Genomic DNA, 23,599 nt, shown 5'->3' on the forward strand with positions numbered 1-23,599 from the left:
AAAGGATGGACCATTTAGAGACTGCCGTATCCAGGGATCCATCCCATAATCAGCTTCTAAATGCTGACACCATTGCATACACTAGCAAGATTTTGCTGAAAGGACCCAAATATAGCTGTCTCTTGTGAGACGATGCCGGGGCCTAGCAAACACAGGAGTGGATGTTCACAGTCAGCTATTGGATGTATCACAGGGCTCCCAATGGAGAAGCTAGAGAAAGTACCCAAGGAGCTAAAGGGATCTGCAACCCTATTGTTGGAACAACATGATGTACTAACCAGAACCCCGGAGCTCTTGTCTCTAGCTGCATATGTATCGAAAGATGGCCTAGTCGGCCATCAATGGAAAGAGAGGCCCATTGGACTTGCAAACTTTATATGCCCCAATATAGGGGAATGCCAGGGCCAAAAGAATGGGAATGGGTGGGTAGGGAAGTGGGGGGCGCTATGGGGGACTTTTGGGATAGCATTGGAAATGTAATTGAGGAAAATATGTAATAAAAACATTAAAAATCAAAAAAAAAAAAACCTGACCACACATCAGGGGCCTTGTGCAAGAGGTAAGCAAGGGAAGAGACATAACCACATGTCTCAGTTCTCCCCACCCAGTCTCCTCTGTCATCTAGGTGAGCTCTGTCCAGGAGGCTCCTTGGCTCTTGCAAAGGGAGACTTTTGACCAACTAGGCCATCAATATAACAGAAATGCTGCCAGGAGTCTAAGACCCATAGAGCATTGAGCAGCCATGTTTCACCAGCAAGTGACACCCCAGCCTGAAGGGAGCCCTTTGTGTTCACTCTGTCTCAGCACCCAGGTCTATCTCAGGGTGGCGTCTGTTCTCTGAGTGAACTGCTCTGTAAGGGTAAAGTTTAAAACTTGATTTTCAGGACAGGTGAGACAGATGACTCATCTTTAGGATGGTTAATCTACTGGCTATTGGGCTTGCTTTCCTTAGGACTCTGGAGAGAGGGTCTGGGAAACACCCATCCATTTGTTCCTCTTGTCTAACTCTCACTGAGCCACACTTACACTAGTGGCCGCCTTGGGAATTGCTCAATAAGACCCTTTACATGTAGAGCACAGCAGACTGCCCAACAAGTCACAAGCCATTCTCCAAACAGGCATGTTTCCTCCCTTGAACATCCAATGCCCCCATGGGTACAGTACAGGCAGTCTCAGCCTGAAGGTGCTTAGAACATGAGAAACACCCCCAACTCGGCTCACCCATCTCTTCTGTGAATTAACTTTGCCCTTTTCAAGAATGGGTGTTTTCTGAGTGTTCTTTGTTTCTTGTCTGGGTTGACAAGGAAATGAGCTGAAGTGTGTTATCTTCTAATAAAGAAAGTACATATAGGAACATATGTTGGCTCTATAAACCAAGAGTCTCCATGGTGACCATTAAATTATTATTTATGATATTTTCTAATGTACCCTGTGGGGAAGCAGAAGATAAGAGGGTGGAGGTCAGACCCAAAGCAAAGCAAACACCCCCTCCCTTTGCTTCTCTTTGCCAGCACCACTAAACTTATTGATGAACTAGAAAGTTTGGCTTTTAGCCACATACTGCCTTCTAAAGGGGGGATGGAAATGCTATCTATAAAATGCTAACCAACACACATACACGTCAAGGCCGCCTTCCCTGTTCTTTGACACCTCACCCAGCACCACAAACCCTAAGCTATGCTGTTTCTCTGCTAAATCCCAGGGATAGGACAGTAAACTGACTTCCTCTACTCTCTGCAGCTCCTGCCTTCATATTAACATCTACAGAGTGAGCCTAGAGTTATTCCCAAGGTCCTGGGAACTCCATTCCCTAACCTTGGAAATAAAGGGACCTTCTAAGACTTCGGAGCGTGGTCTGGAAACCAACCCAGGAGTTCCACAAAGACAGACACACAGCATCCATCTGTCACTATCAAGTCCCCAGCAAGGAGTGGCACTGAGTAGAGTCACACTCGGTATTCACAGTCCCTCCTCTGACCGCTGCCATCGGTCCTCCAGCCTGATACCTGCAGGCGCCTACAGGGAAATAGACATCTACACAAAGGCTGAGCCAGACACACCTGCACACAGACACAACTGCATACGTGTATACAGATGCCCTTCACCTGCATGCCAGGGTTGGGGCTGGAATTACTTTTCCCTGGTTTGACACTCCACTTTGTCATGTGTTCCAAGTTATCCATTTCCCAGATGTGCTTGAAGAGGCTCTATATTTTTCTAAGTCAATCTCTTCCTCATCTTAAATGTGGGAAGGCTGAGGCCTGAGTGGGAAGGGGGAACTGCTTCCTGGAATTACAACTGGTTGAATCTGGTCTTTGTTATCTAAAATAAGTGCCCCAAGTTCCTTCTGGAGATGACCTCTTAGCCTTCAAGTCATGAGGAAAATGAAGTCATACTGTCAACCGCCATGTCCTTAAAGTGCCCCCTTTTGAGTCTTGATGCTCTTGCCAAGTGAACGGGATCAGGAGAGACAGCTGACTGAGCCGAGACTGGGACATTCAGGTAATATCAGCTTCTCCCAGGCCCTCTGGGAAGTGGGCAGACAGAAACTGTATGTAGAGGGAAGCTGCCTCTGTGTGTACCCTCAGATCGCTTCCCCTTCAACTGCTGGTCATGTAAAGCCTCCATTGACATACGGTGCAAATGGTCAGACTCAGAAACTTCTCTCCCTGTGTTAAATAGCTCAGTAGCAAGGGAGTTAATTAAAAAAAAAAGACAGAGGCTCATGAGCCCTGCAGCCTGAAGCCTCTGGACTTCTGGAAGTTTCCTGTTCAGCCCAGCCAGGGTTACAGGATCATCAGAGGCTTTTCCTCTCTCTACCCCTATCTGTTCCCAGTAAGCTTCAAAAATCTTCGTGTCTCATGATGTCTCTATACAATGTACCACACAGATCCAGCCTGGCTGGGTTATGGATGTGAAACTGGCTAATCTAATATAGGAAGGTGCTGCTGTTTATTAAGAGACCCCCACCACCACCCACCCACACACACTCGCCAGCCGGAAAGCTATGCCTTCACCATCCAGGAAGCACAAACATGGTCTTGACTCTAAAGTATGCCCCCAAACATTTTGCTTTTCCCAGTCTCAAAGATTCAGTGTAACCCCGATTCTATCCCTGTGTGTGGCATGGCTTGAGCATTAGTCCTCCACCGCCCCCCCCCCCAACTACCACCTCCATCTCCGCTTGTTGTGAAAAGAATACAGAAGTGCAGGAAATGTCACGCCATTGATCGGGAACTAAGAGTTGGAAAAGGCAACTTTACTCAGTGGGGAGGAAACGATCGTGAATAGCTCCATTGTGAGGCCACACGTGAGGAATGGGAGGTTCTCCTTAGCCACAAGAGTGAGCTCAAAAGATAAACCTTGAGCTAACCCATCTTCAGAGACTGAAGACCTGGCCAACAGTGTGGCTGGAGAGATCCCAAGCCAGAGCCACTCAAGATTACCAGAGGCCTCCCAGTTGTGGGATTCTTGACCCGCAGAAACTCTAAGATGATAACTATCTGTTGGGACAAGCAGGCTTGCATGGAGTAATTGAGTAATTAGCACAGTTACCTCTGGCCACTCACGTGGGTGCTCATGGTGGAGCACTTCACCTGTTGCCCTAATTATCCCCAGGCTGCCTCTTTGGCTGGACACTGTCGGATGCAGTTCCCTTCCAAGCATCTCCTTTTGCCAGGTTCCCTTGGCTTCGGAGACTTAAGCTAATGGGTTTTTAAAGCTAACTTATTTTGCTTTCAGTTAGCTAAAATGCAAGGTTTAATGAAAAGCCACATCTCTCCTGAGATGGCGTTCCTGTCTAAGGTGAGTTGTTTCTAAATCCCTTCCAGGACCCCAGCCCCTGCTCTGACCCACCGTCTTGCTGCATTGTGCTTGGTCTGAGTTTGAGCTGTGGGGTGAGAATTTCCCACTGCATGGAAACACATGCGTGTTGAGGTTAGAGGTATGTCAGGGTGGCGGCAGCGGAGACAAAAGACACAATGTCTGAAAGTCCTCCACTTCGATCCTCACCTTGTACAAGTGCTTTGTCCTTACAAATTATCCAGAACAGTTGTCAGAGGGATCGGAATCACGAAACTGTGAATGTGGACGGTGCCCCTGGGGGTGGCTTGGTGGCAGTGGGACTCTACTGGAAAGACCTGCTCTAATGCAAGTGGACTTAAAGGCCTTTGGGAATTCAGAGGTTTAACTGCTGCTATGCTACACTGGCTAGTTCCCATATCAGGCCACTTGGGCAGATTGGCACTGTTTTTTTGTTTTTTTTTTCCTTGTCCTTTTCTTTGTTCCTCTTGTCCCATCTCTGACTCACACCCTGGCATCTGGGTGATAAGCCACTCAAGTCACTTCGGGAAAATCAGGAAAAAGTGTTATTACTTGTGGCAGGTCTATCACCGAGGAGCCTGAGGTGCTATCCTCTCTTGTTTGTGACATGCTTACAAGGTTTTTAAATTGCCTTGGGACAGTACCACTTTTAACCTTGAAGGAACAGACAAGAAAAATTAAATCAAGGTGTCCAGCTCTTTCACAAATAACTCACGGCAAACAACTTAGGCTGTGCGATACCTGCTTTTGTGCCATTTCACTCCCGAGCTCTGCCTGCCTCTCAGTGAGTAGCTGATTGCTGTATGCGTGTTGAGTTGGCGAGGACACTGGCGGTGAGCCCATGCCAGAGGCCCGCTCATCCTTAAACTGCCAAACCTAAACCTCCTCTCATAATCAGAGCATGCTGAGAGAATGAGCCGGGTTCAGAGTGAGGCCTCTTAGCCTGGCAGACTCACGGCTACCAGGATGGAAGTGCACCCCATAAAAGAGGTGAGCGCGTGTGAAGTCAGACAAAGCCAGAGACTGTCACAGGGAGCAAGCAAAGGCAAGTCTTACTTAGAAACAAACAAACAAACAAACATGTGGGACTTGCTCGAGATGCTATACAGAGGAATTCCATCCCAAAGGGCATCTCCCATGACCTCCTCTCACCCATGCCGCTCACTAAACAGATTTCTGAAGCAGTCAGTTGGAAACATAATCTGTGCTTCAAAAAGAAAACTCAGCTGCGGTCACTCAAATCTGAGGAGCTGTGCTAGCACACTGGCTGAGGTAGGAAAACTGAATAAAACCATTTGAGATCAAAACCCAAAGAGCAGGAAGGAAGAGAAGAGGAAAGAAGCCAGCCCCAAGGACACCCTGCACTGCCTTAACTGTAAGCTCTAGGGCTGTTTTGTTCCTCACTCTCGACATCTGGAAAATGGAGACACCAATTAGAATCTTCCTCACTGGGATGAATGGACCCTAAGTAGGAACCGTGTGTGGAACATTGAAACACTAAGCAAATTAGCTCCTGTTAATAATACTTTATCGTCCCCTTCTGACTCCCCAGGTAGGTCGACATGGTGGACAATTTCAGAGCCACTGCATTGCGGGGAGGAGGGTGTGGTCTGTGCATTAAGATGGATGTCACTCAATAGGAAGAGTCCTGGGACCCTACTTGTTAGACAGGGAAGCTTTAGTCAGGCCAGGATGCTGCGAGTCCACTGTTAGTGGCTGCTCCTGTCCATAAGTCCTTCCCACTCTGACTTTCTTTCCCTTCTAATAAATCAGGATTTGCCCAGTCAGCCATTATGATGGAGGGCCATTTCTGCTTTGTGTCCCCATCAGACTTCACTATGACCTGTTTGAACAATTCCAACAGTTTACTGTCTTGCTTGGTAGCAAATATTTTGCCCCTACAAGGCTTGGGGAAATCTGTAGGATTACCTAAAGAATTTGTCTTGGGCATTTCACAGTTTCTGCGGTCTGGTGGAGAATTCTCTTCTCTGTATAAGATGAAGACAGTTGCCCTTGAGAGTTAGTGTTCTTTTTTAACACTGGAACAGGATGAGGAGAGCATTCACAGTGACATCCCTAAGGAGACTTGAAAACTTAGTGTCATGAACACACACACATGCACGCACACACACACACACACACACACACAGAGAGAGAGAGAGAGAAGCTACTGGGTAGCATTAGGAAATGTGGCTTTAACTGTTTCTTACAATGACGTTGTTCATTACATTTAAACTGTCCTCATAAATATAAACAAATAACACTACTTAGTTGTATCCAGGGAACACTTCAAACCAGATCATACACCCATATTAATTTTAGGTAGAAAGTTCCCCTTCTTTGAAATGATGCCTTAAATCAGGCATTGTGACACATTCCTCTAATCCCAACACTTGGGAGGATGTGGTAACTGATCACAAGTTCAATGACAGCCTGGATCACATAGCAGAGTCTGCTTAAAATAAATAAAGAAGAAAAGAAAGGAAGGAGAGAGGGAAGGAGAAGGAGAGAAAAGAAAGGAGAAGAAGAGAGGAAAGAGATGATTTGGAGCAAAGGGGCTAAGGAGAGGGAAGAGCACCCGGTTTTGCTGCATGAGCCTGAGACTCAGCCCCCAGAGCCTGCCCAGTCACCGTAACCTACGTGGACACTGCAGGGCATCAAGAGACCCTGTCTTAGCAGCAAAGAGGAAACCGCCTGAGGAATGTCACTCAAGGCTGTGCACACATGGATGCACACCCGCATGAACATGCGTGCGTGCACACGCATGCACACACACACACACACACACACACACACACACAGAAAACGGAAGGGATGCCATCCTAATGTAGATATGCATCCTAGAACATCCTTCTATGAGCTGCATTTCCACAGAAAGCCCTTGAGCTGCACATCACACATGGACGACAGCTCCATTCACTAGCCCAGCGTCAGTCAGAATTAAAGCAAATGACAGGGTGGGGACCAAGTCATAACTCAACCAAAAGGGCAGAAGCCACTCCAGGTGCCTGAGCCGAGGAAGAATTAGTGAACAGATTGGAAATACACAGCTCCTGGGAGAGCGAAAGAGAGTCATGGTATGGCTCACGGTAAGGGGATGTTGGGTCACCACTGCCCAGCTGGGACCCCTTGGCCTTTGCTGCTGTGGAGGCTGCCTTGTTTCAGGCACATCTGCTGGTGCCATGGCTCCCGAGGCCATCAGAAGCACATCACTCTCTGCATGACCTTAAGTGTCATGGTTTTCCCACCAGAAGACCTGACTCAGAGCCTCTGTTGAGGGGTGTGGTGAGTAAGGTTTACAGACTTCAGTGTTGGTGGTACAGAGGGCTACTCTATCCACAGCATATCACGACTTCCTAGAGGCTGTTTATTTGTATAGTATCTCTCTGTCTTTGGTTAGTTTTGCTAAGGGTTTGTCTATCTTCTGGATCTTCTCAAAGAACCATATCTTGGTTTCAATGATTCTTTGTATTGTTTTCTTTGTTTCTAACTGATTGGTTTCAGCCCTGATTTTTTTATTATTATTTCCTGCTTTCTACTCCTCATCAGTATGCTTGCTTTCTTTTTTTCTAGAGCTTTCAGGTATACTTTTAAATTTCTGGTATGAGAGCTTTCTAATTTCTTTATGAAGGCATGCTATGAACTTTCCTCTTAACCTTGCTTTCATTGTGTCCCATAACTTTGGGTATGTTGTGCCTTCATTTCTAATTGAGTTCTAGAAAGTCTTTAGTTTCTTTCTTAATCTCTTCCATGACCTAGAGATCATTGAGTAGAGAGTTGTTCAGTTTCCACAAGTTTGTAGACTTCCTGAAGTTTCTGTTGTTGTTGAAGTCCAGCTTTAATCCATGGTAGTCTTATAAGATACAAGGCATAATTTCAATTTTCTTATGTCTGTTGAGGCTTTCTTTGTGACTGACTGTATGGTCAGTTTTGGAGCAGGAACCATGAGGTGCTTAGAAGAAGGTATATTCTTTTGTGTTTGGGTGAAATATTCTGTAGACGTCTATTAGGTCCATTTGATTCATAATGTCTGTTTCATTATTTCTGTTTAGTTTTTGTCTAGATGACATGTCAATTGGTGAGAGTAGGGTGTCCCACTATTAATGTGTGGGTTTTTTGGGTTTTTTTTTGGTTTTTTTTTTTTTTTTTGTTTTTTTTTTGGTTTTTCGAGACAGGGTTTCTCTGTATAGCCCTGGCTGTCCTGGAACTCAGTTTGTAGACCAGGCTGGCCTTGAACTCAGAAATCCGCCTGCCTCTGCCTCCCGAGTGCTGGGATTAAAGGCGTGCGCCACCACGCCCGGCTAATGTGTGGGTTTTAAGCTTCAGCAATGTTTCTTTTACAAATGTGGGTGCTCTTGTGTTTGGGGCATAGATGTTCAGAATTGAGATATCACCTTGGTAGACTTTTTTCCTTTGATGAGTGTCCTTCCCTGTCTCTTTTGATTAGTTTTGGTTGAAAGTCTATTTTATTAGATAGTAGAATAGCAACCACAGCTTGTTTCTTGGGTTCATTTGCTTAGAAAACTTTTTCTCGCTCTTTATTCTGAGGTTAATATCTGTCTTTATTGCTGAAGTGTGTTTCTTGTAGGCAGCAGAACGATGGACCCTGTTTTCCAGTCTATTCTGTTAACCTGTGTCTTTTTATTGGGGAATTGAGTCCATTGATATTGAGAGATATTAATGACTAGGGACTGGTAATTCCTGTTATTTTGATGTTGGTCGTGTTTGTGTGTGTGTGTGTGTGTTCGTGCTTCCCTTGTTCATGGAAAAGCCATTCTGTGGATCTCTAATTCATAGAGCAGAGAACTGCCCCGCGATGTGCTCAATGGCCTTAAGAGAGACCACCAGCCTGGTCTGGCTGGGAGGCCCTCCTTGGACATGTGCCTCTGTGAAGTGCCCCCATTCAGGAAGAAGACTTCATTCACATGCCTTAAGCAAAGACTTAGGCCAGTGTTGGGACTGGACCCACAGAACTGCATAGTCTCCCCCAAGCTTGTCAGTACTAAAGGAAGAACAGTAGACTAAGATCAGAGGTTCAGCCCCAAGCAGCACCTGCCTCTGTGTCTGGGAATGCTGGGCTTCTGGGAACATTGAGTTTTCAGTGCTGGATACTGGACAGTAGTGAGTGAAGGATGGGTTTGTCATCACCCTTCAGTCAATACAAGTGCAATGCTCTGCTGGGTCCCCATTGCTAAGGACACTGGGATGGGAAGGGATACTTCTTGCCCTTCGTACCTGCAGAATGGAACAAGAAGGGCAGGAAGTGGCCAAATAAACCAGGGGACCTGGCACAGCTGCCTCAGCATGCAGTCAAGATGTGTGCCCAATTAAAAGTTATTAAAACACAGTTCTAGGGCTGGAGATGTGGGTCTGTGGTTGCGAGAGCACACTGTTCTTGCAGAAGACCTAAGTTTCCGACACCCACACAGTTCACAACTGCCTCTCACTCCAGTTCCAGGCAATCCCAAGTCCCTGGCCTCTCTGACATCAGTATTCACATGCACATATATCCCTTGCACGTGCATAGTTAAAAAAAAAGAATAAATCTTATTTTTAAACCCACAGTTCTAACCTCTAATTTCCATAAGACTGCCCCAAGGAACCTAGCTTCGCACTCACATTGCTTTCCCTTCTCCCAAGGATCTGAGATTATCCCCAGCCTCCCTTCCCCCGGGAGCTACTTACAAGGGCCATCTTTCCTGCTCTGAGCCCTGACTTTCCAACCTTGAGTCTGCAACCTGGAACTCTGTTGGACTCAAACCTACTCCTGAGCCTCCCAGGAAAGCTGGAAGACCCAACAGCTCCACAGCCCAGCTCCCCCTCGGTGTGCAGGGAGGAGTTCTCGGGAACTATATGCTTCCCTCCTGTGACTGCTCTTCCTGCAGAAATTCTCGTATCATTCCATCTTACAGCAGCATCGTTCCAAGGATGAAGTGTGCACAGGGAGGCATGGGGTGTGCAGAGGTGTGGGCTTTTCTCCAAAACCAAGCAGGTGCTCAGTGGCTGGAACCAATGTGGGCTCTGCACTGTGGATTTCAGGTTTCTAGGCTGCTCCAGACCCAGAGGAGCTGTAGCTGTGGAAGAGCAGTTAAAGACGTGCTCCATCAGCCCCACCATGAGCATCCAATTCCAAAAACTAAGTGAAGAGCAGGGGGTGGCAGGGAGCCAAGCTTGCATGCTCTATTTTCCACGAGAAGTCTTCACCTAGCAAATGTTAGTCAAATATTGGCTGAGGTCTAGGTCTTCTGTATCTCCACAGCCCTTTGGCAGGGTCCTCTGTGGGATATCATTCTGAGAATAAGGCTAGTACAGCTTCAGCCTCTCTGGTCTGACCCACTGGCTAGCTGTGAGAGACTGAACACGGTTATGACCTCTCTGTGTACCCCGGTTTCCACTTCTGAAAGCAAAAATGAGGCAACTGCCACAAATTGTTCAAGATGGTGTCTTGTTAGTTATGTTCGTTAAGCAGTCTTGTCATTTTAAGGAACATTTAATGTACATTTAGGTAATACTGAGTACTAGGCTCACAAAAGTCCCAAAAGGCAGGAGCTTAAACTACCTTCATTTTATAACCCGGAAAACAGACTCGGAGAAAACAATTCATTCAGACCATCCTCCTTCTGGCTCTTCACAGGATCATAATCTTGACTTGATCTAATGAATAGCACAAGCCCCTAGGAGTGCCCAGTAATGTCACTTGTGCTGAAACAATGTCCCTTTCCAGCTACCTCACTAATTACTCAATGCTCCCTCCCTAGTCAAGTATTCCCTGTGCCTGTCTGCAGGTGACCAAGAAAATATCACACCCCAAGGGGCTTGTTCCCTAGCCAGCCATCCTCCACAGGGGAGGACCCCACACTGGTTCCGAGAGCAGCTCAGTGCGAGGGCTTAGCAACAAGATTCTCCAACCAAATGCACAGTGGAGTGCAAGGATCAGCCCTAAGCATGGGAGGCAGAAAGAGTGGGGTGGTTGTGATCATGGGAACTGAAGCTGATGAGAACTTCAGAGGCCGAAGTCCGTAGGATGCAACCCTAAGCAATGTACACACATGTCAGTTCATAAATTCTCCATCGCACCCCTCAGTGGTCGTCAAGAACCCATCCCTCGGGCGGTGGTGGTGCACACTTTTTATCCCAGCACTCAGGAGGCAGAGGCAAGAGGATATCTGAGTTCGAGGCCAACCTGGTCTACAAAGTGAGTTCCGGGACAGCCAGGGCTATACAGAGAAACCCTGTCTTGAAAAAACAAAACAAGCAAACAGAGAACATATCCCTCAAAGGTGAAACTCAGAAGGGAGAAGTCACTTGGGAAAGTGTCCACAGCAAGGGGGCGACGCAGTAGGGCAAGAGGCTCAGGTCTCTTGCTTAAAAGTTCCTAAGTCCTTTCCCTCAGGTTTCATGATACCTAGATGAAGAAGCCATCCGGGACCGTGAATCAGCATCTTCTTTGATGCTATAGCTCCAACACATGTTGCCTGTGCTCGCCACTTCCAACCCAACCCATCTCTTATTGGTCTCGTTCACACTGCCCAAGGATCCTCCAGAGTACGTCTGACCATGAAGGTAGCATTTCAGAGGTCATTTTTATATGTGCCAAGGTCAGAGCCTATAATAATCATCTTGGGGCAAATTCTTCTGCTTTGTCAGCTCAGCAGTCGGGTAGGATCCTGTTGTCCTGGAATATACCTCTTTCAAGTGATTTTTCACTGTGACACAGATTTACTCAGCAGGCCATCTGTCCTTTGCTGTGGGCCCTGGGCCCAGAGAGAAGTCCTTGGTCTGCTCACACCCTCTGCTCGCTCATGCATAGTCTTTGCTTCCGTTGTGGGTTCCCCCATTCTTCCTGAAGCAGCTCCACACGGAGAGGAGAATCAGCTCAAGGCTTTACTAGGGATGCTGAGGCAAGGCATAGCAGGAGCCTCTGTGACAACTGGTGTCAACATATGCTATGCTTGGAGCTGGATGGTCCAGCTCAGCTGTACAGTCCATCTCATAGTGACTGGCGGGTGGATCTGTTCTTGGGAAATAAGAATTCACTAGGGCTTGGGGAAGGTGTTCAAAATAGTCTCTCAACTGAGGAAACTATCAGAACAGGCTTAGTCACCTCCTCCCTGCTGTACCCCCCAACATTTTGCTCATGTTTCCCAGAATGCCCCAGGGTTAAGTGGGTGTGGCTAAGGGGCAGGAGCTGAGTCCTGCTGGCCCACAATCAGATTCTATGGCGGCAGACAGGATGCCTGTCCCTATTCTACCTTTGATAATTTTTTTTTAATCTAAGGAATTGAGAAAATAGCAACACCTATCTCCCAGGGTTGTTACAGTAGTGAAGCAGCAGAAGGCTGGAGCAGACGAAGCAGTTAGCAGCTAGTAATTGGCCGTTACATGTTGGCTGAGAATGGATGAAGGAAAGTACCAGTTTCCCCTTCGTGGCTGATAACTCACGTCTGTGATTGTAACACTCATGCTACCATTTTCGGTGTGTTCTCAAAAACCTCCACGGTGGTGTATTCCTCTTTTCTGCGAATTAATCTTCCCTCCCTTCTCCGTCCTACCCAGCATGGTATAGCCCATGTAGCTAACACTTCCGGGGGTGGCGGGGGGGGGGAACTATTCACACGCCAGCATCACTTCTGTAGAAGGCCCTGCCTTGCTTCTCCCTTTTACAGCCAGGCATCACTTTCTCCAAAAGTCTTCCCTAACATTTCCTGCTACCCCAGACAGCGGCAGGTGTTCTGTCAGAAGTTTTTAGAGCTCCCTGCCTTTCTAGCTTTGCCCAACCAGGGACCACAGTGCAATGAACTGGGATGCCTTGTGCACAAAATAAGCATTTCTGTGTACAACATACACGACACAAGAAAAACCACCTTCCATTTGTTACTCGATACTGAACTTAGTTTCCCATCGTGGGAAGACAGAGAGACAGGAAGGGAAGCTATTCCTTGGCTGTTACCACTCGCTAGTTCTAGCATGCTGCGATGTGGCTCGTCAGCTCTGCTCCCTGTTAGCACTGTATGAAGGTCCCGAGCTGTCCTTGAATCTGCCTATCCAAATCCAATATGACGCGACTGCGTCTGAGCAAGCCTCCTTGTGCACAGGAGCCCCCTCCGGACCTCTATACAAAGCTGAGCACCAAGGCAGTGTCACAAACATCTCCAGAAAGTAAAGCGCCTAGGATGCTCTGCTCCAGTTACGTCTGTCCCAGACGTAACTGGTTAACCCCTCCTCCCTGGCACCCATTCTTCTCAGAGTCGCAGAACTCTCCTTACTTCTCTGGTATTCCTTCCAACTCCAACCCCTAAACTCAGGAACTATCTTTACATTTATGGAACAGGGAAAGGGGTGGTGGGGAGACATTTATGATTAATTTTATACTCTCTAGATCCAAACTATTTCAAAGAAAGGGCTTTTGGAATTCAAAGTCCTAAGCTCTTAAAAATCCAATATCTTTCTTTCAAACTTGTCTTGTGTTTTCAAATACATTCTGAAACTCAAAAGCCAAGACTTACACCCTCCTGCCTCAGCTGCAGAAACCCTTCCCTGAGGCAAAGAATGTCTGAGGGGTCTAATTTGCACAGGAAATATGGCAGAGGCTTTGGGGATGTTGTTGTTGTTGTTGTTGTTGTTTAGAAGAAGCAAACAAGAAGTCAGAGAAGCAAAATCCACCTGAAGAACACCCTTCTGTCCGCTGTAACTTGTCTGGGTCTCTGCAGTCTGCTTTCTCAGAAACAAATTATCTCATTTGTTTCATTAATGTTTCCCGTGCACTCAGCAGAGGCTGGTGAAATAAATATACAAAGCTTGATTGATTCCTGCTCACAGCATTTGGAATTTTAAACAATCAAAAACATAATTGAATAGAAAAGGGGGCACATCTGAATGGCAGCAGCGAAGCAAGCCAACCAAGCTCTTGGATGCTTCTAACGTGGATGGAACGCCGAGGAACGGCTGTCTCCTAAGAAGTCACTGTGCATCAGACACTACTAAATGCCTTGCACGTCTTATCCAGCTCACTTCTCATCTTTAGAAAGAAGTGCAAGCTCCCAGGGACCAGCTTTTCTCTCGTTTTCCCCACTATGAGATGAGATAACTGTCTCGTGCAAAAGCTCACCAGTTCAGGTGGGGTCAGGCCAGGACTGGAAGTCACAGAAACTCAAGTGCCTTGCTTGGAATTTGAGGCACTGGACTCATCAGATCTGCCACAGGAAGACCTGGGGCCAGGTCTCTTATTTCCTTTCTGTACGATCAACTCTCACACTGAGGTAAGTTCCTAGAGGTCGATGTGGGGAAACTGCTTATGAGTTCAGGGAGACGCTTAGAAGCCTCGTGTTGCGTTTGCCCTGAGGCCCGTAATTTAGCTTTCAATCAAAACAGCTGAAGTACGTGGCATGAAAATTTTATAGCAAAATTCTGGCAAGAAGGTAACCTCCTTTGCCTGTTCAGTATTTACCTCTAGGATTCACTGTTTCGGTACTGCCAATTGGCTCAGGGCCTCGCGCATGCTCAGTTCTCCTCTGCCCCTGAGCTACACCCCCAAGCCCCAGTGGTTTACTTTAGAGGGGAAACGCAGCAGTGTGACCCACAGGTGCTTTGCTCCCAGGTCCTGGCTGGAGCTGGGAGATCGGCAGGCTTGTGGAAATGCAGTCACTCACTCCAACTCACACCGAAGCTGCTGCGGTCTGACTTTGCCTATTAGGAGCCCGGGGAAAGGCGATTTGGTGCTGGAAACATCTGCGGGACTTTTCAAGACCAGGCCAGGACTCTCTTTCCCTCGCTAAGTCACAGAGTGGCCTGAAACTGTCCCCTCGACTGGGGATAACACAGTATCGACCAATCCCATGTGTCATACATGGTTGCTATGAGGACCAAACCAGTTGCTACCCATAAAAGAAATTTTCTATGCCGTCCTTGTGAAAGGAAAGAGGGCAAGCTGACTCGCAGGCTGATGGCTCTTGTCCCTCTTGTAGCAAGGATGAGACTGGCACTCATATGTCCATTGTGTACCACCTGCACAATCCTGGGTGGGTACAAAACTGCTTTCAACCCCAGGATGGGAGGCATTACTGTTACTGTTAAGGGACTTACAGGGTTCCTTGTCTCTGTCGGTTTAAGATTTAAAAGGCAGAAAAACCTTGACCATGACAGGTAGTGTTGGAGATATTCTCAAACATAGCAGACAGAATCATCTGGTGAAAGGGGGATTTACTAAAGATGAGGAAACACACACACACACACAGAAGGGTTGGGGGGAACACGAGCACACAGAGAAGAAAGACCCCCTGCAAAGCTGGTGTCCTGAGCCTCTCTGTCTTTGGGGGAGAAGGGTTTTAAGGAACTTTTGTAGGGATTCCTTCCCTGATTTTGGGTTGGTCAGTTTTGACAAAGACAGGACCAGTAAACATCCATCACACAAGCGTCAATGTTCTGTCCTGTGCTTTGTCCCGCCTCCCTCCTCTCTGCTCCTGATCTCATGCCCTGTCCACAACAGAGGCCAGCACTGCCATGACCTGTAGCAGGAGTGGAGACCACACCACACTAGCTAAGTTTCCATTCACCAGCTCAGCTCAGCTCCCCTTCTAGCTGAGGAGGTTCTGAGCAAGGGAGGGCTTCCTGGGTCTTAGGAGGGCTTAGCTACCTCTCATCCCCGGATTGACCAACTGATCAGGGGACCTTCCTGAGTCTGAAGATGCAGGGCTGACTGAGGTGGAGATGGTCATTAGGGACCAGGGCATACATGGGCAGCCAGGCAAACCTGTGTCTAAATTCTGGTTTTAATACCTGTCATCCTCTTACAAGTTCTCACCCTCTAGAGAACCTCCCTTTTATAAGAAACAAAGCGGGCAGACTATCACCAGACACCTTACAGAGGCTTTTGTGTAAGACAGTGTTACTAGCAATAGGTGCTTGACTTAGTACTTGGCAAAGAGTGAGCACCTAGTAAATGCTGGTTCTCTGTTTCACCCTGGCAGAGTCTCTTCCCTCTGATGAAAACACTCCCACTGCACTAATGAGCCTGGCATTGGGGGAGGCTGGGCTCTCCCTGGTCTAGAAACCACAGCATGAGTCAGGATACTGAGCAATCTGTGTGGTTCTGGGAGAGACAAACAGATCCTATGAGGATGAGTTCTTACAGCTGGAGCAGGGTCTGAAGCCTCCCACCACACTCAACATTAACTCTCAGGTTGGTAAGTATAGGGGAGTTCAGGAGATCTCCGGAAACAGGCCAGGGCAGGCTACATGGCAGGCACCTCTGAAGGGCATGGGACAGGGCTATTTACCATCAAGCAGAGAGGGGGCCCAACAGCATCTAAAATCCTGTTAGAATCAGAAAGTGGCCAGATCCATCTTGGGCAGGTAACTTAGTGAAGCCAGCCTACGTCTGCTGAGTTGAACTGAATCATCTGATGCCCAAGGATGATTCAAACCAAGGAAGACTCAGTAGCAGGTGAGACACAGTGGGAGTGGCCAGTGTCGAAGGCTCCATCATGGAAAAAAAAATACTAGGATGGAGACAAAAAGTGCCAGAGTCCAGGGAGGGTGTGTTGGGCTGGGCTCAGAGGACAGAAGCAGAAGAGCTGCTTGGGAGGTGCTCACAGCTGTGCTGAATAAAAGAACCGTAGCTGCTGATCCTGAGGGTCAAACAAGCAACATTGTTGCCATCTGCACAGAGCTCTTGTATACACTCACCAGATGCCTCCAGACTTGGGTTGGGGGGATCCAGAGAAGCTGGGTTAACTGTGATGCTGAGGAAGAGGGAGCCTAGAGGTTGACACTCAGACAGAAAGATCAAGGTGGAGGATGTGAGTTCACACTGGGCTACATGATGGAGGTGTGAGGGCAGGTGTCTGCCCTGGGCTAGGCGTGGGAGGACTCTGTTATAAACTCAGCAAGTGACCAGGGTAGAAATCTCATAGACCTACAGAATAAAGTGTGTTTCCCATCCATACTTAGCATTCAAAGCCCTTCACAATTTATCTCTAACTTCCTTGTCTATCATCTCCGGAAAACTGTAGATGTGGAGAACGGGAGGATGAGCAGGAGATAGCCCATAAGGTAGCTAGAAGAAGCATGAAAGTTAACACAGGGGCTGGGGAGGTGGCTCAGTGGTTGAAAGCACTGGATGCTTTTTCAGAGGATCAAGGTTTATTTCTCTGTACAACCTTCCTAACTCCAGTTCTAGGGGATACAATGCTCTCATTTGGCCTTCATAGGCATTGTTCACACATGGTACCCAGACATGCATGCAGCTAAAGCACTAATATACATAAAATGAAAAGAAGAACATTAAAAAAAAAAGCAAGTCAATGCATACATTATACCCTAGTGCAGGACTTGAACCATAGCTTATACCTGGGAAATGTAATGATGGCTTCCCCTGCCAGGTGAGCAAGGTTCTAAGTTGCCCTGCGCTGTGCTCCCAGAAGGTCCTGTTTACCCTGGGGGATTCCCTTTGTTTAATCTCGGAAGCCCTCTGTGAGGCTTTATGAGAATTAACTGAGATTGTGATTAGCATGTGCTCAGCTCAGTATTCAGCTAGGATTTTGTGTTCAATAAACTGTTGTGTGTCACGGTGCCGCTATTATCCCTGATGTTAATGATGTCTGAACGCCAACCCTTCTTGAGGGAAAGTCCCTTTCACATGGAGCCTCTTTCCCTAAAGCCTGCTAACCATGGGCATTGGCGTCATCCTTCCAAGCTTTTCCTCAGGCTGCCTGCATTCTCTGGCTTCCTTTCAGGTAGCTTAGCATCCTTCCAGGCTCCAAACCCCTCTTCAATTCCCACATTCTCCACAGATCCTTCCCTGCCTTCCTGTTTTGCACCTCCAGAGCACACTGTTCGTCAGCATAACTCACTTGACAATTAATCAAGACATGCCTGTCATGGCTCCCTTACTGTAGTGAAACCGACTTTGTGAAATTATCCGTATGCCTTCTTTGCTGCTTGCCAGCTTGCAGCTCTCATCTATTGGGGCTGAGGTACCCCAGCTCCAACCCAGCACCCACACCTAGGGATGGGTTGACCGAATAGAGAGATACACACCAGATATGGAAGAGACCAGAGAGAAGACACATTTGGATAGTCCTTGGAGAAGAATGAAGAGGCATGCAAGGAGCACACATTTATACATGCACGAACTCCAGCACACACACACACACACCCCTCACCCCAGGCCGTAGAAGTCTGAGCCAGTGACTCATCCCTTAGAGTTATTCATTTACCACATTGTTCCAGAACAAAACAAAGCCCCCTGTTGAGCCCTGGTGACTAGACACTGCATCCCTAGCGATGCTCATTGTCTTGGTCATCTAGGACAGGGTCTTCCTTTAAGACTTGTTTGTACTTTGAAAGAATTAAACTCTTATCCCACACTCTGAGACCTTCTGTCTCATCAGGGACCCTAGGACTCAAACAAATATTTACTGACCCTTGCTATAATACAGAGAGGACAGCGGACCAAGGTAAGTAAGTTCTGGAACAGCACCTGAGGAGGCTCAGGGTTTTCCAGTGAGACACCTCACAAGAACACAAAGGGTCAGTGGCCCACCCATGGGCACAGAGAAGGCAGATGGCCTAGGTGGGCCCCACCTCCTTCACTCATAAATCCTTTATCACCTCTAAGACTCAACCTAGTCCCAGATAGCCCCAGATCCTCACCTAGATTCTTCAGTCAGAGGACTCGGCCCTACTTCAAACCAGTGAGCCCTCTCCACTTCATACCTCGTCACAAAGCATTGGGCACGATGCTGCCAAAAATAGCACCAAGTTTTGCTTCTAATTTCATAAGATGCTGAAGTGAGTGTGCACAGGGAAGTACCACCAAAATGTTCAATTTCCAATATGTATGTTCAACAGATGAGTCATACAGATTACATCATTGCAAATAAATGGTATAAATAAAAGAGTGAGATCTATCCAAATTAACACGGAGAATATTGAATTTGTCTTTTGTAAAATATGTGGACCTCGGGGCTAAGGAGATGGCTTGGCAGTTAAGAGTGCTTGCTGCTCTGTTTCCCCAGACCCAATCCTCCAGTCTCATCCCTAGCTCTGCAACAGAACAGCTGCTGCGGCCCACATCTCCTGTGGATCCCACAGAGCTTCCCCTTCTAACCTCCCCTTCTCAGCCTGCTGCTTTATCCCAGCCCCCAGCTCTGGCAGGCACTCCCTGCTGACCCACAGACCAACCACTCCTATAAGGGAAGTAGGTAGGTTGCCTATAGATTTCCCTCTCTCCCTCTGCTCTTCTAGATCCAACTCCAAGTCTCATCCCCAGTTCTATAGTTGATCCTCTGGGGTGACCTCTCTTCACATCTCCTCCAATTCCAAAGATACAAAATGAACAGGTCCTCAGTGGACATGCTGACCTCCTCCATACTGTAAACTCTTCAGACTTTTACCTATCCCCATTCCTAAGTGTCAGCTCCCAATACCCAAAAACACATTTTACCTGGAACCCCCAGTGGCCACAACCATCTGTGCAAAGAAAATTTCCTACTAGGCAACATACAACTGTCACATTCTTGGGAATGCCCAGAAAAAGAACAGAAACCAAGGAACAAAACACTCACCCAACAAAGACAAATCCAGGTCTCAGCTCCTAGACCTATAATCACACCAATCCCAGATGCCTGGATACCAGCATAAGAACATAATCAGTAACAGTCAGGGTGATGTGTCTCCACTAGAGCCCATCTGTCCTACCAAGCAAGCCCTGACTATTCCAACATAGATGAAACACAAAACAGACCAACAAAACAAACAAAAAAATAAAACTTAAAACCACCTGTATAACATGATAGGGATCCTTAAAGAGGAAAGTGATATATTCCTTATAAAAGTCCAGAAGAGAGCCGGGCGTGGTGGCGCACACCTTTAATCCCAGCACTCGGGAGGCAGAGGCAGGCAGATTTCTGAGTTCGAGGCCAGCCTGGTCTACAAAGTGAGTGCCAGGACAGCCAGGGCTACACAGAGAAACCCTGTCTCAAAAAACTAAAAAAAAAAAAAGTCCAGAAGAACAGAACAGCATAAGGAAACAAATATACCTGTCAAGACCTGAAAATAGAAATAGAATCAATACATTCTCAATTAACCAATAAGTCAATAAGTTCCCAAACTGTGGGAATTCTGGAAATGAAAATTTTAGGAATGTAAACAGGAACGGCAAAGGCATGCTTGATCAAGAGATGGAAGAGAGAATCTCAGGCACTGGAGACACCATAGAACACATGGGTAAATCAGTCAAAGAAAATGTTAAATCTAAAAAACTCCTGAAACATAACATCCAGGAAATCTGGAATGATATGAAAATGCCAAACCTAGGAGCAATATATGAAGACGAAAAAGAAGAAGAAGAAGAAGAAGAAGAAGAAGAAGAAGAAGAAGAAGAAGAAGAAGAAGAAGAAGAAGAAGAAGAAGAAGAAGAAGCTGCTCAGTTCAAAGGCCCAGAAAATATTTTCAACAAAACCTTAGAAGAAAAATTTTCTAACCTAAAGGAGGAGTTGCCTATACAGGTACAAAAAACATAAAGAACACCAGATAGATTGGGTCAGAAGAAAAATCCCCTTGGCACATAATAATCAAAACACTAAACATAAAGAAAAATGTGAGAATATTAAAAGCTGAAAGGGAAAAAAGACCAAGTAACATATAAAGACAGACCTATCAAATTATACCTGACTTCTCCATGGAGACTTTAACAATCAGAAGAGTCTGGACAGATGTGCTGCAGACTCTAAGAAACCACAGATGTCAGCCCATACTATGATATCCAGCAAAACTTTTAATAACCATCTATTGAGAAAATAAAATACTTCATGAAAACAACAAATTTAGGTAATATATATCTATAAATGCAGCTCTACAGAAGGTGCTAAAATAAAAATTCCAATTTAGGGAGGTACACTACTCCCATGAAATCAAAGAAGAGAAACACACATACCACCATCACCATCACCACCACCACCACCACCACCACCAACAACAACAACAACAACAACATAACAAGAATTCACAATCCTTGATCACTGATCTCTCTCAATATCAATGGTCTTAACTCACCAGTAAAACACACACACACACACACACAGAGAGAGAGAGAGAGAGAGAGAGAGAGAGAGAGAGAGAGAGAGAGAGAAAATTCACCAATAATAAAACATCCCTAGAGGCACTGCATGTTTGGCTGCTATGTCACATGTTTGTCAGTAGGTGGCAGAGAGGAGAGGCTGTGTCTATGCTTGGTGCTCTGGTCTAGCAACATCTGAATATTAGTAATCTAATATTCCCTGAAAAGACCGAGCCTGAGATGACCACCAGTCTGGCACCAGGCAGGTCCCAATGGGCTGCCAGGACAAGGAGCAAGTCAGAGACTAGAAGAACCCCACCTGGGTCCTGGGGCCCTGGGCAAGGAGCAAACTGGAGATGAACACCAGATAGGCACCATGGGGCCCAGACCAGAATGTAGCCTGAGATGACTACCAGTACAGTGCCATGCAGGCCATGAGTTGGGGGATATCAGACCATGCAGAGGTGGCCCTTGCCCAGTGCCATAATGCATGAACAGGGCATAGCACTCATGAGACCACTCCAGAGATGATCCAAGACACTCAGAGACCCTGGGCACTACTAAGAGGAGTAAGTGGTGGAGAAATGAAGAGAAAGAGAAACAGAAGTATGTGGGCACATGAAGAGAAGCAGAACGGGTAGCGAGGAACAGCCTGATGTGAGTAGTCAGTGATGCCACCTGGGACCATGGTAGGGCTCTGGCCTGTGTTGTCATCAGGGTTCATAAATGGGTCTGTGGCCTTGAAACAGCAAGGATCTATTACCACCAAAGGCCAGGCAGACATTCTGGGTGTGTGCTGCTACCTGGAAACATCATGAGAGATTTGGCCCTGAAGGCATGAGAGCAGGAGACCTGCCCCTGCCCCTCCTGCATCCTTTGTCATCTATGGCAGGCAGGGGAGCTGGCCCCCTGGGTGATAAGAGTAGGAGAACTGGCCATGTTCCTCACCAGCTGCAACATTCAGGAGAGTTGGCCCTGCATCTTTCCTGAGCAGCAGGATAGAGATGGCCCTGGTAGCAGGGTTGCTGGTGAGCCAGTCATGAGGGCATAAGAGCTGGAGAGCCAGTAGGCTGACCAGCTCATATCCTCTCAGGCCCAGATCCAAGGTCTTGAATTGGCTCAACCAACATCTACCCCATTGATGAACTGCTGGAGTGCATGAAGGGACTGGTCTCACAAATGCAAGACTACAGGATCTCCATGACAAAGGGCAACAACAGAATATCTGAGAGGAGTCCCAATGAGGTTCCAGCACTGATAGAGTAGCAGAAGCCAAAGACCTCAAACCAGAACAAAGAGTCATTGCAATAAACACTTGCAAGTAAAGAGGTGTGGACAAAGGGTTTGCTCTGGGACATAATGTGACTTACTACATTTTTCACAGTAAGTTTTTTTTTTAACTCTGTTGAGGGGGGAGCTTCAAAGGTAGAGGGCAGGTATGAGGGGAAGGGGAAATGAGTGGGATTGGGGTCCATGATGTGGAATTCACAAAGAACCAATAAAAAGCTTTTTTTAAAAAATCAAAACAAAGAATAGTAATTAAAAAAAAAAGACACAGACTAACAGAATGGATGCAAAACCAGAATCCATCCTTTTGTTGCATTCAAGAAACATACCTCAACATCAAGGATAGACACTACCTCAGGGTAAAGGGTTTAAAAAAAAAAGATATTCCAAGCAAATGGACCTAAAATCAAGCTGTTGTAGCCATTGTAATATCTAATAAAATACACTTTAAATCAAAACCAATAAAAAGAAATAAGGAAGGACACTATATGTTCATGAAAGAAAAAGTCCACCAAGATGACATTTGAATTCTTAATATCTATTCCCCAAATGCAGGACCTCTACAGTCGTAAAAGAAACACTATTTACTACAGCTCACATTACATATTAACCCTTACACTCTGATAGTGGGAGACTTCAATACCCCATTATCACCCATAGGCAGGTCATTGAGACAAAAGAAAACAAGAGCTAAATGCTGGAGCTAACAAATGCCATAAACCAAATGGATGTAACAGATATTTATAGAACATTTTACCCAAACACAAAACGAATAAGAATATACCTTCTGCTCTGCACCAACTGACCACATACTCAGACAAAGCAAGTCTCAACGGATAAAAGAAAACTGAAGTCACTCACTCCCTGCATCTTATCAGACCACTGTGGATTAAAGCTGAATATCAACAACAACAGAAATGATAGAAAGCTCAAAAACTCATGGAAACTGAAAAACTCCCTACTGAATGAGAACTGGGTCAAGATAGAAAGAAAGAAAGAAATTATAGACTTCCTAGAATTCAATGAAAATGAATGCACAGCATACCCAAACTTACAGGACACAGTGAAAGCTGTTCTACGAAGCAAGTTCATAGTGCCTACATAACAAACTGGAGAGATCTCACACTAGCAACTTAACAGCACACCTAGAGCAAATGGAAGGACTAGCAGGCAAGAGGAGTAGGGAGCAAGAAATAATCAAACTCGGGGGCTAGAATCAATAAAATAGAAACAAAGAGAACAAAACAAAGAACCAGTGGAATAAAGAGTTGGCTCTTTGAGAAAACCAACAGGATAAACAAACAAAATCAAAACTAAAAGGCAGAGATACAAATTAACAAAATCAGAAAACAAAAGTGGGACATAACAGCAGGCACCAAGGAAATCCAGAGAACCCTAAGGACAAACTTTAAAGTCCTGTACTCCACCAAC

General features: G+C 46.4%; 1 non-coding gene across 1 annotated transcript; it reads left to right on the forward strand.

Moving 5' to 3' along the window:
• Positions 1–20,970: 20,970 nt before the first annotated feature.
• Positions 20,971–21,099, forward strand: LOC115029156 (small nucleolar RNA SNORA17). The gene has a single exon (XR_003834722.1). It is a non-coding gene; the product is annotated as a small nucleolar RNA SNORA17 (small nucleolar RNA).
• The last annotated feature ends 2,500 nt before the right edge of the window (positions 21,100–23,599 follow it).

This window comes from Mus caroli, unplaced genomic scaffold, assembly GCF_978045245.1.
Source record: "Mus caroli unplaced genomic scaffold, Mus_caroli_1 scaffold_15, whole genome shotgun sequence".
Classification (NCBI taxonomy): domain Eukaryota; kingdom Metazoa; phylum Chordata; class Mammalia; order Rodentia; family Muridae; genus Mus; species Mus caroli.